Source organism: Peromyscus californicus, unplaced genomic scaffold, assembly GCF_007827085.1.
Source record: "Peromyscus californicus insignis strain IS unplaced genomic scaffold, ASM782708v3 Scaffold_8__1_contigs__length_139910024, whole genome shotgun sequence".
Taxonomy (NCBI): domain Eukaryota; kingdom Metazoa; phylum Chordata; class Mammalia; order Rodentia; family Cricetidae; genus Peromyscus; species Peromyscus californicus.
In genome coordinates, this window is record NW_026294606.1 from 44,004,517 (window position 1) to 44,023,399 (window position 18,883).

The 18,883-nt window shown below is 39.0% G+C and overlaps 1 long non-coding RNA gene across 1 annotated transcript in view; it reads left to right on the plus strand.

Annotated features, from left to right (window-relative positions):
- The window catches only part of LOC128104312 (uncharacterized), a 30,728-nt gene that overhangs the window by 9,917 nt on the left and 1,928 nt on the right, over positions 1–18,883 (plus strand). Inside the window, exon 2 of the long non-coding RNA XR_008215950.1 lies at positions 13,032–13,111. This is a non-coding gene — a long non-coding RNA (uncharacterized LOC128104312). The remainder of the gene's footprint in view (positions 1–13,031; positions 13,112–18,883) is intronic.

An 18,883-nucleotide genomic window follows, 5' to 3' on the forward strand; every position in this document is an offset into this window, starting at 1 on the left:
AGGACACGCTGATGAGAGAGCAGTGAGTCAGTGAAAGGAAAGGCAGAGTATTTATCAGGCAGAGTGAGTGAAGGAGGTAGGCTGGTGTGCCAAAGGCAGCCTTGCTTAGCACTGCCCACATGTAACAATGGAATCCAGAAGCACCTGGCCCTCTGTTGAGTATTCACAAAGTTCGGGTAACTGCCAGAGACCAGCTCTGGGGGGATTCAGGTCCCAAAGAGGATGTGTGGAGTCAGAGGAGGGGGCCTACCTGACACGATCTGAGGGTGAATCGGGATGGCTGCCTTCACATTTATTGGAAAAAGAATACATCTTTTATACTCCTATATTCTATAGTTGCACATAGAATTAAATGGGAGAAAGGGGCAACTGAGTTGGGATGTGGCTTGAGATGGGGGGTTGAGGAAGCTTACATTGACCTTGACAAGTTAATAGGCACCAGTCCTTTGTTAATGGAAGGGCCACAAGTTCCTCTTGCCAGAGATAATGACTCCCTTTTTAGCAAGCAGGAACTTTCTTCAAGCTCCTGAGGGAATGTGGACTTTTGTCTAAATGCCTGACTTTGAGAAAAGGACATTTTGTGGGGAGCAGACATTCCATTATAGAATATTGCAGTTTCTTGAATGGCTTAGTTTATCCAAATAGCTAAAGCTTAAAAATGAGCAAAGATGAAACTAGACAAATACTACTGTGAACCTGAGTAGACCTTAGGGATTTATAAATCTTGGTTATCAAATATGCCTTATTTATCAAGCATATGTTACTCACCTAAATTTTCTAGCAGCTTGGTGTTAACTTGTGTGGGAGTAGGCAGAGTTATCATGCTATATGGTTCCATGGTGGTGGGGATTTTTTTTTCCAAAGAATTATTTTGTTTTAAAAGACTGCCATTTTCTACATTTTCATCCTTCAAAGTCCTCACAACATTTTCCAAGGGAAAGGCAAAACAGTGAGAATCATTAAAAATCGAAGTAAAAGGGTTCTGGAGAATTGTGATCCACAAAGTCAAAACGGTGGACCTTTGTCAAGCAGCAATGGTGGCTATGAGGTCCACATCAGGTAACTATGTATGGCAGAGACGTTCAGTGCTCAGGGTGAGGACAAGAGGAGGAGGATGCTGACTAGTGCAGAGTCCTCATTGGAAGTCTGCCCCCTTCTCTATACAGCTAAGATGTAGTGCTCATAGCAAGTAGGAGGCATGTGCTTTACAGTTATCTCCAAAATACTATCTGCTGTCTCTTCCTCATGCCATATTTTGATGCTTTCTACCCACACCAAGATGTGTCTGAAGGTACCTTAATCCTGACTTGATCATACTCTGAGCATCCAGGTTTTTTACATCTGAACATGGACCATTTCTTTGTTCCTGCCCTATGAGGGTTATTAGGGAGTGTGCCCCCAAAACTTCTCTACTATGTAGGATTACCCATTTATAAGAAATCTTTAGAAATATACTTTCTAAATATATTTCTTGTCTAACACTCCATACTCCAATCAAGCAAGTAAAATGTTTTGATGACACCTGGTTTTCACCATAAGGGTGATTTTCTAATCTCTTAATGCTGTGATGTTAATAGTCAGTATCCTACTATAGGAAATGTTTTCCCTTCTTATTTATTTAGCGTATTATCTCCTTATTGTCCACACAGAGTCTTGGATTCTTATTTTTTAACCTATCAATTTTTGTTTACCTTGATGCTCAAATTATTCCCCATATCACCAGTGAGAATGTTTTTTAAATTTTAAAAATATATATCCTCACTTTTTCTTTTGAGTTTTTCCTTTTTGTTCTAAAAGAACAACGTACTCCAGCCTCATCTTGCCTTTCCCCTACCTGTGTCCTGGAATCCTTCATAGGTTCCTGATTTCTTCTGACGTTATTATCAAAGAACATGATAGGTTTATAGCTCTAGGTCTGTTTATTACTGTTGAATGCCATTGCCTAGAGGCCCTCAAGTAGATGGAATATATGTGTATGTGTGTGTTAAGTAGTAAATTTGTACTGAGATTTCTAGTTCAAATCCATTCAATTTCTTGCTGGCCTTCCTATTCAACACTTAAATGTCCTGTCAGCTGTTATTCATGAGTGGAACAATCTCACTAACATCACTCCTTTTCTCAGTTCCACAATACCCACAAAATAGGTTCAGAATATTTATATTACTGCAACCCAAAAGCCTACCAAGAAGAGCTCTGGATTGGGCTGCACTTTTATTTTAGACTGAAATCAAAGAAGTGCTTTCAAACCTTACTTGGAGTTCTGGAATAAAGACATATATATAAAGCAATGGAACAGAATAAAGAGCCCCAAAATAAACACTCAACAATATGATCAATTGATCTTCAACAAAAAAAGCCAAGGCTATTCAACATTAAAAGGACAAATAGTGCTGGGAAAACTAGATAGTCACATGGAAGTGAAATAGGTTGGGCTCTTACCCTGTGAGACACATAAAAGTTAAATAAAAGTGGATTAGAGATTATTAATACATAAGACCTGAAACTGTTAAGCACTTCGAAAAAAAACATAAGTGGAGAGCTTCGTGGTGCTCGGTTCTGCAAAGAAAAGTAATTAGAGTTTTATTAAATTTGAAATGCTTGGTGCAGCAAAGAATTTTATCAGCATAGTTAAAGGAAACTGAATCTGAGATGTATTTGCTTATTGTAAAAGAAAAGAATTATGTATGATAAAAGAATAATAATGTAATGCATAGAAAATTCTTACAACTCAAAAACAAAATAACTCAATTAAAACTCCAAAAGGGTGCCCTCAGAAGAGCTCTGTGAGATCAGAGACCTCACACCCACTTGCCTCCTGTTCTCACCACTCGGAATTCCCTCAAAATACCTCCATAAGATCAAAGCTGCTTGTCTATCCTGCCCTGGCCACCACAGCTTCACATGCCCTTAAGACACAACCATGAGATCAGAGATAATGGCAGCACCTGGCAGAGCCAGAATCACTTCAGGTACCCTACCTACAAACCCGCACTGATTGTCTCTACCACAGTTCACACGGCACGTACCCAAGTAAAGACCCAGTAGGCTGCGGAATGCTACAGATACAAATGCTTTTTCAGCTGAGAAGTGCCAGGAACTCATTGCAAAGGTAGGCACCCACTTGCAGAGCCACTTGTCGATGCCAGAGCCCAAGTCCAAAGTAGGGCCTGATCTGAAGCCAAAGTAGCACCCACCACCATCAGATTCAGAGCCAGAGCCTGAGCAAGATTCAGGTCCTGAGCTGGATGCAGCCAGAGCCAGACCCAGACCCAGACCCAGACACTGTGTGAGAGCCAAAGTTACATTTTAAGTTGTAATTATTATGCCTTAAAGATCCATGAAACAAAAATGCCTCTGATCTCCTAGCCCCTTGCCCAAGCTCAGATAGTTCCTGAAATGCTGGAGGCTATTGTTTATGGGAGGTAACAAGTCACATGTTCTCACTCCCCTAAACAAGTTTGCTTGACCCATCTGCACTGATGTGCTTGATCACATGTGGGTGGGAGATATGTAGGCAGGAAATATGTCAGGAGGTATGCTTGTCCCTGATTGGACCTGATGGGAAATGCAATGAATTATGGATTTTCCTTCTTAAGCCCTTACCATACTTGACTCTGGGCCATTTCCCAGGAATCTGGGTATGGACCTGGCTAGAGCTCGTCCACCTGGTTTGGTGGATTGATAGCTGCAAGAGAGAAACACCAATATTATCAACAAGCCAAATAAAATACCAGCTTACTACTTAGCAGAAACTTAGTGCAAGAGGGCTTGGATGATGTATGTCAATTTCTGAAGGACCAAAACTGTCAATTTCAACTACTATATCCATCAAAAATATATATCATGATTGAGAGAGAATGAAAAACATTCCACAATATATCAGAGAAGTAACAAGTAAAATAACTTAGTGATATACCTTAAAGATTTGGTATATAAGAACAAATCATTCCCCAAATCAGGAGACAAAAAGAAATAATAAGATCATGGCAGAAGTTAATTGAATAGAAACAAACAAAAAACACAGTATTGAATGAAACTATACCACGTTGGTTGTTTTGAAAAAATAAATAAAATCATTAAATCCATAGCCAAACTAAAGATAGAAGCCAAAAAAGACTCAAATTAATAAAGTTGGAGATGAAAGTGGATCCATTATAACAGACACCAATGAAATCGTGAAATTCTAAGACTGCCGTAAAATATTAACTCAACTAAATTAGAAAATCTAAAATAAATGGATGAAATGATATATTTTAGGTTTATATGAAATACCAAAGCTAGATGAAATAAGTAATTTAAGCAGATCAGTATCAAGAAGTGAACTGGAAACAGTAATAGAAAAAAAATTTTCCTATCAAGAAACATTCAGACCCAAATGGAATCACTAGTGAATGTAAACAAACATTCACAGAAGTAACACCAATGCTTCTCAAACTATCCTAGGAGACAGGAAAAGAAATAATAGTATCAAAACAGTTGAGGAAGCTAAGATTACTCCAATGCTAAAACTAGAAACACAAAAACAAAAACCGTAGAGCAATCTCCCTAGTAAACATATGTGTAAATATTCTCAACAAAATCTTACAAACACAGAAACATATCAAGATCATTTAGAATAATCATATTGTCCTGATTCCACAGATGTAGAAATAATTCAACATATGAAAATGAGTAAGTGTAATATATCCCATAAATTTACTCAAAGACATGATCATCTCAATAAGTGCAGAAAAATATCTTGATAAAATGCAACATCCTTTCATGATAAAAGTCTTAAAGAGACAGATACCCTAAGGAACATTTATCAACATAATAAATGTACAGATAGCGAGCATATAGCCAACAGTACACTAAGTACAAGAAAACTCAAAGCATTTTCCCTAAAATTTGGAACAAGACAAGGTGTTGTTCCAAGGGAACCTTGTCTTATTCAATCTAGTTCTAGAAGTTTTAACTAGAGCAGCAAAACAGTAGAAACCAGAAAAAAGCAATAAATAGGGAAGGAAGACATCAAAGCATCCTTATTTGTTCATGATATGACCTGTAGATAAGAGATGGTAACATCTCCAAGAGAATATTGTCAGAGCTCACGAACACTTTCAGGAAAGTAACACAATACAAACAACATCTAAACTCAATAACCTTCCTAAATATCAGTAACAAACAAACTGAAGAAATAAGGGGGAAAAAACTTGAAATAAACCTAATAATGGAAGTGAAAGACCGCTATAACAAAAAACTTTAAAAGACTTGAGAGAAAATTTGAAGTCAATAAAGAAAGATGGAAAGGCCTCCCAATACTAATGGTTTGGAAGATTCAATGTTATAAAAAAAATAGCTATCTTTTCAAAAGTAATTTACAGAGTAAATTTAATCTTAATCAAAATTCCAATGATATTCTTGACAGAATTTAAAATAACATAAGTTGATCTGGAAGCACAAAAGATCTTGTACAGGAAAAGGAATCTTGAGCCAAATATAATAATAAGGATAATATGATGACAATGTTCAATATTTAATAATAAAATATTTATATACAATATTATTATTTTAAAGCTCGATTTAAAAAAACACGATACCAAATCAAGATGCCTTACTGATCCTTAGCAGCAGAAACAGCAATGCATTGGTGTGAAAACAGACAAGTAGATAAGTTTAACTGAAAGAAGATCTGTATATAAACCATGCAGCTACAGCCACCTGATGTTTGAGGAAAACACCAAAGACACTTACTGGAGAAAATTCAACCTCCTTCATAAATTATATTGGGAAAACTGAAAATCTGCATGTAGAAGAATAAACTTAGATCTGTGTCTTTCATCCTGTCAAAAAATAAATAAGTAAGTAAGTAAATAAACTACTGGGCCTGAGGAGATGGCTCAGTTTAAGAGTTCTTGCTGCCCCTCACCACCTGCAGCAGGTGAGAGAGCTGATCCTGCCCCTCACCAGCTGCAGCACTGGGGAAAGATGGCCCTGCATCTTGCTTGGGTATCACAGTAAAGCTGACCCTTTTGATTGACAGGGCATTCAGGTGAGCCAGCCCTGAGAACATGAGCATGGGAGATCTAGCCCCACCCTTGATCTTCCATAAAGTGGCATGGGCAAAGGAGAGATTCCCTACCCCTCACCACCTGTGGCAGGTGGGAGAGCTGGCCCTGCTGCTCACCAAGTGCAGCACTTGGGAAAATGCCCCTGCACCTTGCCTGGGCAACACAGTGGAGCTGGCCCTGGTGGTGTAGGTGTGGGTGAATAGGACCCAAGGGTGTGAGAGCAGAACTGGTCCAGCCACTTGCTATTTACTGCATAGGGTGAGTTACCTGGGGCAGTCCTGGAGAGCCATCCAGTTGGTGAGGATGGGGGAGAGCTGGTGGGCTGTCCAGCCCTGCAATCGCCCAGGCCCAGAAACAAGGCTATGAGTTGGCCCATCCCAACATCCACCTCATATGTGTTCTGCTGGAGCATGTGAAGGGGCCAGTCCTGCAGATCCAAAGTTGCAGGATCTCCATGACACAGGGCAACAACAGGATCCAAGAGGAGTTCCAATAAAGGTTCAGCATCAATAGTGTAGCAGAAACTAGAGGCCTCAAACCAAACCAATGACTCACTGCAATGAACACTTGCAAGTAAAGATATATGGACTAAAGGATATATGGACTCACTGTGGCACACTACAGCTTCCATGATGAGATTTTTCTTTTTCCTTTCTCTTAAATTATTTTTTTTGAAGGGAGCAGGTTGCAAGGGTAGAGGACAGACATGAAGGGACAAGGAGATGGATGGGATGGGATCAAGATGCATGATGTGAAAGCTACAAAGAATCAATAAAAAGTAAAAAGAAAGGAAGGGAAGAAGGAAGGAAGGAAGAGAGTACTTGCTACAAAATCATGAGGATCAGAGTTCAAATCTCAGCATTGAAATAGCAAGCTGGTCATCCCTTTCATGTCAAAGGTCCCATCTCTAAGAGAAATGGAAGGTCACTGGGGCTTGCTAGTTTCCATTCTTTCCAAAAAAAAAAAAAAAATCCTATCCCCAGGTTCAGGAAGTTGTCCTCACTCAAGGAATAGGAAGAGTGACCGAGGACAGAGGACATTTGATGCCCTCTTCTGGCCTCTGTGTGCATCCACACACCTATGTGATACACTCACACAGACCCATACAAACACATGCAATGAAAATAAATCCTTAAAAAAAACAACTCCAAATGGATCAAATACCTTAATGTAAATCTAGAAAGTGAAACTTCCTGAGAAATGTAGAAACAATACTTTAAGATATAGTCATTGGTAGAGACTTTCTGAATAGGACTCTGATTGTAATAAGGAGAATAAAAAGTGGGGCTTCATAAAACTAAGTATTTTTGTATCAAATGGAGACAAAAGTGAAGAGGCTTCCTACATAACAGGAGAAAATATTTGCCAGCCATACATCAGACAGAGGACTGATATCTAGAATGTACAAAAATTCAAAGATTAAACATCAGGAAAACAAACCAATTTTAAAAAAAAAATAGGCTGTGGAACTAAATAGCACATTTTCAAAAGAAGGAATATAAATGGACAATAAACATTTAAGATCATTTAATATCCTTAGCTATAAAGAAAATCAAAATCAAAACTAAAGACTTTTTGAAAAAAAGGTCATATGGAAGCCTACTGCTGTAGAAACTTCCATACACAGATAAACATGCACACACACACACACACACACAGAGAGAGAGAGAGAGAGAGAGAGAGAGAGAGAGAGAGAGAGAGAGAGAGAGAGAGAGAAAGAGAGAGAGAGAGAGAGAGAGAGAGAGAGAGAGAGAGAATGGAGTTACTTTACTAGACACATGGGATAAGAAGTAAAAAGCCTAGTACCAGGACTAGGTTGCCTCTTTTGTAGTTGTTACCCAGTAGGGTCTATGAGTCTCCCAAGACATTACAGTCTACTGCCAATACTCTTGGTATCTTCCAGGTGCCTCAAACTTCAGTCATAGAACATGGGAAATGAAGCTGTTATTGACTGTGAAGCTTTATCCCTACTTGCTAGCTTTCATTGTTCTTGGAGGTACTATGCATACTATTGGAGGAGAAAAGCATTCCTCGATCTTACCCACCTGTGAACTCTGGTAGCTACAATAATGACTAGTCTGGAAATAAATTCCCACTAGTGCAATATGGTGATATTTTATTTGTGCTGAAATGTGATTTTATTTGTATGTTAATAAATAAAGTTTTCCTGGAGATCAGAGGTCATAGTGAGTCAGGGACAGCAGTCAGGCAGTGGTAGCCCATGCCCTTAATCCAATCACATGGCAGGCAGAGTCTCTGTGTGTTCAAGGACACAGCCAAGCATGGTGACCCAAACCTTTAATCCGGTACCAACCATAGACACCTGGAAGTCTGTATAGACAGGCAGTGAAGAGGAAGTCATGTGGCTGGGCTTAGAGCCAATGAGAAGGCAGAATAGGAAAGCAATAAAACACAAGTCACACAGGAAGAAGGTCTCTCTCTGGGGAAGCGATGGCTGCGAGGTGGTAAGATAAAGTAGTCATGAATCTCTGATCTCTTGGACTATTTACCTCTGTATTTGGCTCTTTGTTTCTTATTTTCTAAGACTGTTTAGAATTTCGTCTACAGTGCAATAGTGGCATGAACATCATGAGAATGACCAACAACTTTCTGAATGGATTATATAGTCACATTCTACCAGATGAAACCATATCTGGCACCATCAACCATTCCTAGAACTTATGGCTAGACAGGTTATTGGTCCTGGGAGAAAACCTGCTACTGTTATTCTACTAAATAGATAGAGTATTGAACTGATCCTTAATGATTTATAGTTGTACATGTGGATCAATACATCTCTCAAAACTCATACAAGAAGCTCCTATTTCCAGTAGATGGTAATTAATACAGATACCCACAACTCACCAAGGTGCAGAGAAAAAGAGACTGCTGAATGTTCAGCCTTTAATGGACATCTATACCACATCCCTTCCTCTCAAGGCTCAGGGATCATTGCAGAAGAGGGAGCATAAAGAGTATAATAGTTGATGGTTGATTACAAGGAAACAGCATCTTCTGAACACGACAGGGTAGCTGCAATATGAACTCACAGGTTGTGGTAACATGCATAAGATCAGTGCAAACTCAAGCCAGACTAAATCCAACATACATCAGGGAGCTAGGAATGAAGTACCAGCCCTAGCTGAGGAGCTTCTAGCCATTAATAGTTACTGGGAGGGAGAAAGTCCATTTTTTCCAAGAGTGGAGTGTAGTGGTATTGTGTTCCCCAAAATATTGTGCACCCTAATAAACTTATCTGGGGTCAGAGAACAGAACAACCACTAGATACAGAGGCTAGAAAATGGTGGCACTCATGCCTTTAATCCTAGCATTCCAGAGGCAGAAATCCGTCTGGATCTCTGTGAGTTCAAGGCCACGTTGGAAACAGCCAGGCATGGTGACACATGCCTTTAATCCCAGAAAGTGAGCCTTTAATCCCAGGAAGTGAGGGCAGAAAGCAGAAAGGTATATAAGGCATGAAAACCAGGAACTAGCCTGGTTAAACTTTTAGGCTTTCAAGAAGCAGTTCAGCTTTGACCCATTCAGATGAGGACTCAGAGGCTTCCAGTCTGAGGAAGCAGGATCAGCTGAGGAATTGGCGAGGTGAGGTAGCTGTAACTTGTTCTGTTTCTCTGATCTTCCAGCATTCACCTCAATAACTGGCCTCAGGTTTGATTTTATTAATAAGACCATTTAAGATTCATGCTACAGTGGAGATTTTGTGAACCCAACCACACTTCAATGGAAGACCACACATTCAAGAATAACTGGGCAACACAAATTGGACTTGATGGGTTATGAAGACACTACATTGGGTGGGTAGGTAAGAGGAGGGGATCTGGGAGGAGTTGGGGAAGGAGGATGAAAATGATCAAAACATACAAAATTCTCAGGGAACTAATCAAAAATGAAAGTATTTTGAAATTCAATTTCACAACAGCCAGAATAACTAGCATCAAGAAAAAAATAATAGCAAATACTGATAATGTTGGGAAGGGAATTCTTATTAACTGCTATAGAGAATGTAAACTAGGGTAGACAATACAAAAATTACTAAGGCTCAAAATTCTAAAGCTAAAACTAGCACACACCAGCTGTACCAATTCTGGGTCTATAACAAAAAGACTCGATATCCTACCACACTGATACTCGCACATATATGTTTGTGCTGCTCTATTTACAACAGCTAGAAAAGTAGAATCAGTTAGACCACCATCAGTTGATGAGTGGATAGTAAAAATGTTCATTTACCAATGGAATTTTATTCAGCTATAGAGAAAAATGAAATCTGTAGGAATATGGGTGAAACTGGACTTTAAACTGAGTGAGGTGACCCAAAATTTTCAGAAAGAAAAATGCTGTTCTTTGTCACAGCTTTGAATTTTTATATTTGTATGTTTACGTTGAGTGAGTGTGTGTAAAGCCTGGGCACCTAGAAAGGAGATGTAGGAATGAGAACACATGTGAGGTGAAAGTAGAGGAAGTCCTGGGGTGGGAAGCTTTGATGGAGAGAATGATATGGGCAGAGGGATAACCAGAACCAAGGATATAGGCAAAAAGGCATATGGAAACCTACTACTTTGTAAGCTAACCAAAAAAACATAAAAGAAGAAAGTTGGGGACTAGGGAGATGGCTCATTCCTTTAAAGCACTGCTGCTCTTCCAGAGGACCTAGATTCAATTTCCCAGCACTCACATGGTGCTACACAATCATCTGAAACTCCAGTTGCTTAGGATTCAATGCTCTCTTCTGGATGCCTTGGGCACCAGGCATGTATGTAGTGCACAGATATGCATGGAGGCCAAACACCTCTACACATAAAATCTTGGGTTTTTTTTTTTTTTAAAGAATTTAGATGGAAGTAACCTGCATAAGTGGATAATGCTGTGTGCAGAAGCCATAGCTTATTTAACAAAAAAATACCAGTGTCAGCTGTGGTCTACCTCCCTATTGGTCAGAGACCCCACAGGTCCTCAGAGCAATACTGGCTACTACCATTGCTCTCAAGTGCCTGACAGAGCTAAATGGCAGGGCCCTGTTGCTGAAGACATCATACATGCTGAGTGTAAGTCAAAGAGAATCATTCTGGGAGCTTCTTCCCTTTTAGTTAGTTTTGGTAGTGCTGGAAGGTGCTAGGAAGTCTGTTGAAGGGTGGGGAAAGCCAGCAACACTCTGACCCAGATTTGACCCTGTATGTTATAATACTGACCTGTCAGGCAAGATGTGCCTATTGGTGGTATGATAGATGCATGGCTGTTATGGGAGTAACCAACTGCTTTCTGGTTGGGTGTGAGGTCAGATACACAAGTACAAAAATGTGCTTTGCCACCCTAAGCCTGGTCCAAAACCTATGCCTGGAAAGGTTGAATGTGTCCACTATGGTTTTTAAAACAAATTTCTGCAGGTAGTTTTCACACAATGGTAATTAGTCTAATGAGTCACCTGTTACTCAGTCTCCTGAGCTGCAGGCCACACTCCTGTGAACTTCTGTCCCTATCATTGGCACACAGGGATGATTCACTGATGCTTTGATGGCTGCTAAAACACCTGAAGGATTTTGTTCCCAAGACTGTCTTTTTTTCCCACTTTCTGTTTATAACTCTGTCCATTTTTCTATTGAGCTGTATGCTTTGGGCATAGTCATATAGTTCTCTGTACCTAATACGATCTTCAACTATTAGTCCCATTGCAGTTGTTTGTCATTCCACACTTTGCACATATTTATTTGCTATATTTTGCTTCTTAAAATGCCTTAATATTTATAAAATTAGTTTTGGCTAAAGTCTGTAATGGTTCACAGAGTTCCTGCCTCACTGACCTCTAATGTACAATGTGGTATACCACATTTTCTTTTAAGATTTTATATTCTTTTCGCTTACATGTAAGTAGTTAGCATATCTGAAGCACCTTTGAATACAAAAGGCAGAAGCCAAGCTCATTTCTTCCCAACGCCGAACAATATTTTTCCAGTACCATAATGACCAAACACTGATTAGTTAAAATATCTTTTCCACATGTAGAGTTCCCATGGACAGAGAATCTGTGTTGGTCACCCTATGTTACAGAGTCCCACTTGGTTATTCCAGTTCTTATGAGAATACCATGTCTCTCTTATTACAGACACTTAATTTATTTTAATATCTCACAGGGTCTTTGTTATCACAATTCACTCTTCAGCATTTATTCTTTTGTATAAACTTAAGCTCCTTTACTACAATTTAAACACATGTGCCAGGCTTCTAATTTGAATTACCTTCAATGTCAATAGTAATAGGGAAATTCATATTTGCATGGTATTTTCTCATTCAGCAATGTAGTGCGTCCTCCTGATGTTCATATTTCCTACTTTGTGGTGATGCAGAGTGGTCCGGGCAGGTCTAATGGAGCTCAGTCGTTCTTTGACAGGAGGTATCTTGGAGGACATTTCCCATCTGCCACACCTTGTCCATAGTCATGCTTTTATTGAGTCTTGGGTCTAATGTCCTTCCTTCAAAGACATTTACCTATTTGTATCTTTCATCATTCCTTTAGGCATGTTGCACCTGCTCTTACTTCCCCAAACTCATTGATGTCCCTTTTTCTCCTTCCATAAAGTCCACCCCACACAACACCCTCTACTATAGATCGTAAGACCTGCAGTTGCTTTCATAGACAATCTTCTCTCCTATAGGAGGGAATCAGCTATGTTAGGGAGTTTCTTCCAAGATCTCTAGAGAAGCTTGCAAGTAAGGTGGCTCTGGCTGCAGAGTTCTGGAGGAACCTGCCTGTATCCCCTCCTGAGGTTCTCTGGTGTTCTCATGTGAGAGATTTTTCATCTCCTAAACTCTGATAACTGAGTGGTCACAGGAGCCCTGCCACTGTACAGCTCCAGGGATTTGAACTTGTCTCCAATTTTTCTAGCATTAATTCATCTTCTTAGTGTAAGTCTAGTATCACAACTAGTCATAATTTTGTCTTTTTTTATACTGTTTCAATTCTAGCCTCTCTGCTACTTGGGAAGCTAATCAAGTGAAGCAATGAGCCCTCACTCTTCTCTGCTCACTCTCTCTGCAAATAGAAGGTGAGTCTTCTATAATACCGTGTGCATGGACACACACCTAGATGATGACCTAAATGACCCTTGTATTAAAAGAAAATTGTAAATATTCACATTTGTAGACTCTGAGGACCTGTGGTCATAATCACTCATGCTTCCATGTCCTACCTACTCCAATGTGTGAATATTAAAATTTCTCAGTTCCATAACGATCCATCTAATCCATGTAATTTTTGACTATTTTCTTTGTGTATTTAACAAGAAGATATCTGTTGAAAATATTCTGCAAAATGGTAAGGCATAACAGATGGATGGATGGATGGATGGATGGATGGATGGATGGATGGATGGATGGATGGATAGATGGAGAAAATACACACACAAAAGATCCAAGCAAACGTTCAGAGAAGGCAGATTTGTAAACACTTAGCTGAGGGCCCTCCAGTTCTCAGTCAATGACCCTCCCTTAATTTTGTCATCATTCTCAGGTCTCCTTCCACAAATTATCACTTATTCATCTTGTGGAATGCAGGTTTTTTTTTATTCATATTTGAATTCATTCTCAGTTGGAACTGTCCAAGGTATACAACATGGTTAATAATCTTGGAGCTGTTATTCAGTTCCTTTTCATTCCTTTCCTCATCTTTAAGGACAAGAAGACTTTGCAGATGTTGAGCCCTTAGGTTTGAATTTGGGTCTTAGTGCTGCACAAATACTGCAGGGCCACTTGTCATTCAGGTTGGCTATTCTTTATTTTAAGGGTGGAATTTTCACTTTGCCTGTCTCTTAACCCTGGTTTCCATAGCTTGGGTCCTTGTTTTGTAGTCTTTCTGTATTTGTTAGGAATTTATTGAAAGAAAGATCAATTCAGTTGTTGAAACTTAGAACATTCTACTGGTCCCCAGGAGGCCCTTCACATTAGAAGAGCCAGCAGTGCAGCATGGGAAGGTTATCTGGGAAGAACACTGAAGTCTCAAGTTCACACAGACTAACATCTTTACAAAAAATCTCCCTGACTTCATATTCTGGAATTATTCACATATCATAATATACTCTCAGCTTTCAGCTATCTGGACATTGACAAGAAAGGAAAGCAACAGGGGTCTCTATCTCCTGTTAAGGATTGGCTTTATTAATCTTCTCAATGTGATCTACTAGCATTTGTTCCTCAGCACCTGCTTTCAAGTGTCATGACAAGCCACTGAAATCAAAGACTTACCTGGCATTAACTACATATTAAAATAAATGAATCTGCACTCCTAAATAGAAAGGCATCCAAAATACAGTTAGCCCTCTCTTTCCAAAGAATCTGTGGATTCAGACAAGCAAATATTGAAAATACTCAGAAAAAATGAAACTGTACTGAATACGTGCATGTTTTCTTATTATTCTCTAATACTCTAACAACTTTTAACATTAATTAATGTGTTATAAATAATGTAGAGATTATTTAAAGTATAAAGGAGTGTTCTAGCTTACTTTCTGTTGTGTCGTAAAATGCCATGATCAAAAGCAATTGGAAGAGGAAAGGGTTTATTTAGCTTATAGGTTACAGTCCATCATCAGAATAATTCAGGTCAGGAACTCAAGGCAGAAACCTAGATGCAAAGCCCATGGAAGAACATTTCTTATTGACTTGATTCCCATGATTTGCTCATTCTGCCTTCTTTATATAACTCAGGACCACATGCCCAAGGGTGGCATTGCCCCTCCATACAATGGATCCTCCCATATTATTAATTAATCAAGAAAATGCTCCCACAGACTTGCTTACAAACCTACCTGATAGAGGAATTCTCTAAATTGGGGTTCTTTCTTCCAAAATGATCCCAACTCATGTCAAGTTGACTAAAATAAATAAATAAATAAATAAATAAATAAATAAATAAATAAATAAATCATCAGAGACAAGAGAGAGAAATAGATGCACAGGTGGTTTGCAAAATACTGTGTCATTTGATATAAAGGTCTTCAGCATCTTTGGATTTTGGCATTCACAGAGGGCCTAGAAATACTTAGATTTTACAGAGAGAGTAAGTAATATCTCACTGCATGCTAATCCTAAATTAATTTATGACTGTTTAATGAATTAACAAGTATTATTGATAGCCTGTTCTGAGCACCAGAGAACTATGAGATCAATAACAGATAAGTTTTTTTATGTGTCGGGGGGGGGGGGGGGGCATCTATGACAGACAGGACAATAGAAGCCCCAAAGGTTTGTTAAATAATTATACTAGTTAATAAATGAAATATTCACACTTAGGTGAGTACATCAATGTAAAGTAATGTAATATAGAACCCTGCCCTAGGTTTGTAGGACATGGGTGATCTCTCTGAGAAAAACACTTAATGTGTAAAAATGTCTGGAGCTTATCTAAGGAAAGCAATGAATGAGCACTCCCTGAAGCCAAGTCTGAACATGAAAAACCCCATAGTGGTTGAGAAAAAGGTCCATGAGATGGACGAAGCAACTAGGCACAGAAGGCAGAAGGTTTGTAGAGAGGCGTTGTGCATTGGTCTTGGGCCGGAGTTGTCTGGAGTGCCTCTAGGACAAATAGGTGTCTGGATAAATGCATCTGGGGTCAAAGGAAATGTCTGCATCAAGTCTGTCACTGTTGCTATACACACTTCTAGTTAGCAGTTAAAAATAATCACCTCGGATGCAGTTGCATAAAAAAACACGGGCTTTGACGAGCTGCAAGTGTAATCGCTTAGTGAGAGACAAGTCCATAAAGAAATTAAGAAAGGGCAGCCGAGAGGTAGAAGGAATGCCAAATGCAAGGTGTGTGCTAAGAACTGTAAGAGCCCACAGATTTGGACTCAGCTCCTGCAATGGGACCAGTGAGCAATCCAATATGGAGTTCAGTCACAATATCTGAGCTTTGGTTTCAACAGGAGGACCTGGAGCCAGTTAGTGAACTAGGCTGTAGCCCACTGTCTATCAGGTGACTAGGCTGTGGCCAGTTAAGTGCCTTTTCCATGCCTTCCTTTTGTGTGAATTCATTTGAGCAGTCTGTAGAGCCTGCTTTGGTCCTGGGAATGCCGTATTCTCAAATCAGCCTTTCTTTGCTCTAATAAATTATGCTAACTATCTTTGGCCTAAGGAATTTTTTTTTTAACTGTTGTGGAACAGTCACCAGGACCTGAAGCAAAACTCAGCCATGTGCCCAGGAACAGCAAGAAAGCAAGCATGATGGTCTCAAAAACACAGGTTCAATTGCCTTCTTCCCCAGGAAAAGCACATCAATTGGTTATCCAGTGCTTATTGGTCTGCTGTTGAACATATGCATGTAAGTAACATTATACAGGCACAGCAGGTTGTGTTTGTGTTTAACAACACACACACACACACACAATTAATGAGGCCATGAATTTGAAACAGAGCAAGGAGGAGGAGTTATGAAATTGTATTATAATCTCAAAAAGAAAAAGAAATTTTAAAGTTTAAAAAAAGTGATGTTTGCAGGGGTTAGGCCTTCATGCTAAGCTTGAATCTTTATGTAACTGAAAGCATCATTGACGCACAGTGGCTAACTTTAGTAGCAGCCTTAGCACAATAGTGTGTTCAAATTGTTCACTGCCTTTGTGAAAGTGAATTCCTAAAGTCTTTTAGACGCTTGTCCTTACTCCTGGTTTCCTTTGCTTCTTTTGGAATGCTAGATTGCTTATGAGGTGATAGAGAAGCTGTCTATGGGTTTGCTATCACTTCTTTTTTTCATAAGGACAAATACAGCAGTTATTGTAGACTCAACTGCAAAGAATTAATACACAAGCTATTTGGCCGAAGTTGACAGAATCTTATGTGGCCCATTCTCATTTTTCACTAATTGGTTTGGTTATGGGGAGCCTGGCTGAGGAGTTTATCCCAAATACTTGGTGTTATCCTTCTAGTACTCATAAAGCAGTGTCCTTAGTGTGCAACCATCTGCTGAAGGCTGAATGGTTCTTTTCCAAATTCAAGAACATGAGGACTCTAATGGATGGCTAACATGTTAAGACCAAACTCTGAGGATTATGGTAACTACAGATGGTGCTAATCCCTCAAGTGTTCACTACACTCATGCAGGGGAAACTCTGATCAGAAGACGCAAATGTTAAAACAGTTGGAAGAGACCACTTATTTGCATTAGACTCCTGCACTGAGCCCAATGGACCAAACCTATATACAGTTTAATTCCAATGACTGAACTGCACAGCCAATTAGCAAGTTGCAAGTGACTAAGTTGTAGTCAATTAACTAAGTAGTAATTGACTAGTAGTAGTCAATTAAATTGTTGACTGAGCCTCACTTCCACTTAGTTATCAATGCTGTTTGAACATAGTGTTGCCTGGAGTTTGGGGAAGCTGCACTGGTTCTAAGAATAGCCTCATTTGTTAATTTGGTTAGATTTTGCTTTGCTTTGTTCAAGTGAACTCTACTGAACACAATAGGTCTAAGGAATATTCATTAACCAGAATAGGGGGAAGAAGCTGGAAGCACACACTGAGTTCACTATCACAGGTGAATTGAGTGACAAAACGAAGTGTGAAGAGTGTCAAGTGTATTTGAGTACAGGGAGATGACTGTGGACATGGTACAATGTGGTTCAGAAGAGTGACTAGTGAGTGCCAAGCTAGGCCAGCCAACCAGAAATAGGTGGAAGACAGGTTGGAAAATATTGATTCATAGGGATTTGGGGAATTTTTCTATTTCTTCGAAAACAGCCATTTACCAGTGACTGATGGGAACTGATATTGAATCTATAGATCAGTTTTTGAGTATCATGGTCAAATTGTTAGTAGTAATTCTTTTAGTTCATGAGCATAGGATATCATCTCAGGCTTTCTCTCTTTCTTCAACAATATTTGATAGTATAAATTGTAAAACCCACCCAATTCCTTCCTTAAAGTTATTCCTAGATACTTTATTTTTATAACTATTAGGAATGAAGTTGCTTTCTTTTTCTCAGATATCTTCTTTATTTTCTTTATTGTTGTTTTGTCCTTTTATTTTCATTTTAAGTTAGCATACAAGATAATAATTACTATGCATTATTGAGCAAAGCATTTTTAACTAATTCTCCTCCGTACCCCACTCATCACCTCCATTTCTGTTTACTTTTATATCAAAGGTGTCACCTCTGCCTCAGCTTCTCTCTTTTTATCCTCTCTTGACCTCTTTTATAGGTATTTAAGCGTTGGTCACATTATATTGTAATATATAGATACATGCATACATTACAAACTAAGATACACTTATGAGGGAAACATCAGAAAACATGGTTTTTGTCTTTCTAGGTTTGGGTCACCTTGCTTGATATTTTTCTATACAGATTCATCCATTTTCCTGCTAATTTTATTTTCTTTATGACTGAATAAAATTTAATTATGGCTATGCGCATTTTCATTATCCATTTGTGTACTAATGAACATATAAACTGTTTCCAAGACCTTGCCATCACAATAGAGCAGCAGTGAGGATGGATGCACAGGTATCTCTATGAAAGGAAATAGAATCCTTTGAGTGTATGCCCAGGAGTTGTAGAGCTGGGTCATGGGGTAATACTTACTTTTAATTCTTTTAGAAACCTCCATACTGATTTCTACAATAGCTGTAGTTGTTGGCACTACCACCAGCAATGAATGAGGGTACCACTTTCCCCACATACTCACCAGCATATTGTCAGACTTCTCAATGATAGCCATTTTGACTGGGGTGAGATGGTATCTCAAAGTAGTTTTAATTTACATTTCTCTAATGAATAGAGATGTTGAAAACTTATTAAAATATGTATTTGCTATTTGTATTTCTTA